This window comes from Penaeus japonicus, unplaced genomic scaffold (assembly GCF_977035675.1).
Source record: "Penaeus japonicus unplaced genomic scaffold, GWHDUDI00000001_assembly GWHDUDI00000031, whole genome shotgun sequence".
NCBI classification, from domain to species: Eukaryota; Metazoa; Arthropoda; class Malacostraca; order Decapoda; family Penaeidae; genus Penaeus; species Penaeus japonicus.
In genome coordinates this window covers 1,920,589-1,921,927 of record NW_028234433.1, presented here as the reverse complement: position 1 = coordinate 1,921,927, position 1,339 = coordinate 1,920,589, and the positions used below count along the sequence as shown (strand labels likewise).

Genomic DNA, 1,339 nt, shown 5'->3' with positions numbered 1-1,339 from the left:
ATTCAGGGTTAAGCATGGTTGTAAAAGGCTCAAATTCTGGCATTCACATTTTAAGCATTTCACAAGGATATTCTCTTTGGCAGTTATAACATTGTTCATTGATATACTCATTGTTTATTATGAATGTTTTGCTGTGTTTATTCACAAATTGAACACATATCTTCAGAAACAAAGAAAGTAATAGCTATTTTTTTCTGTGCTAATTATCCATAAGGCCTAGCAATGTACCTGTATAAATGATTATTTTACATAATTGTCAGTATTTTACATTTTACTTCAAGAGATTATTAAGCTGTAGAGAAGGCTTTTTATTTTTTCAGTAATTATAGATACATTTAAGAAGTTGAAAGTTGTCAACTTTTTAAATCCTCATTTTTAGAAAGAAGAGAAGTGATGATCACTTTACTTTTCAGTAATCAGAAATATGAAAGAAAATGGATATTGATTTGAATGATGCATTTAATAGATATTTTTCATATTAGATATTTATTAGATATTTTTTCATTTTAATGTAGTTTAATATTGAGTAACTCATAGGCATATGTTTGACAAGTTTATTTTTAGCATTTACATGTGTGCAAAATGCTACTGATAAGAACTATTCAGTAGCTGATCCTGTAATTTCTTTTTTTAAATTCATGGTTATGCATCAAGTCACCTTTCTAGAATATAGATTTGTTTTCTGACTAAAGACAAATTGGCTACTTATTTTTAAAGCTAACAGTATTTATGATTCTTCTTCTAATTTCATTCCTAAAAAGGATTTAAAAAAAATCACTTTTGAATGGCAGGAATTGGTCCTCTGGGCTATATCCATAGAAAATGTAATAGACAAGTGAAATTGTAACTTTATATTGAAAATATTCAATTGAATGAAATACTATAATTCAGACAAGGAAAGCAAATGACTCAATTGTTTTTTCAAGCTTATTTATGATTCAGGGAGTATGTGCCTGGTACTTCTAAATGATCTTATTTTCACATGTTCTAAATGTATGCTTGTTTTTTAAAAGAAAAATATAGTAGACTATATTTTATTTTGTTTCCTTTGTTTAGATTTTCCTGTTAAAAAGAACAAATTTAAGTATATATGAGAATAAATATTGGAATAATGAAAAAAAGCTATTAACCCTTTCCCGACGGGGCACTCGCTACGCGAAATCCCCTATGCCAGGCGATTGCAATATTGCATTGAAATCGTCACACTGGCATGACGCCCCGGCATCGGGAGTTTGGCTGTGTCACACGAGTGTGATGCACCGTCATCATAGGGTTAACCCAGGATTTTTACCTGATGGAGGCCGTCATGGAGCATAGGATATGTGTCATGCCATATTTG

At 30.4% G+C, this 1,339-nt stretch overlaps 1 protein-coding gene across 4 annotated transcripts in view; it reads left to right on the top strand.

Moving 5' to 3' along the window:
* LOC122265003 (equilibrative nucleoside transporter 1) overlaps positions 1-1,035 on the top strand; it is a 48,274-nt gene extending 47,239 nt beyond the window's left edge. For all 4 annotated transcript variants that reach the window (XM_043034137.2, XM_043034136.2, XM_086555521.1 and 1 more), the window contains one exon: positions 1-1,035. This exon is cut by the window's left edge and continues 849 nt beyond it. The gene's annotated coding sequence lies outside the window, so the exon portion shown is untranslated.
* Positions 1,036-1,339: the final 304 nt, after the last annotated feature.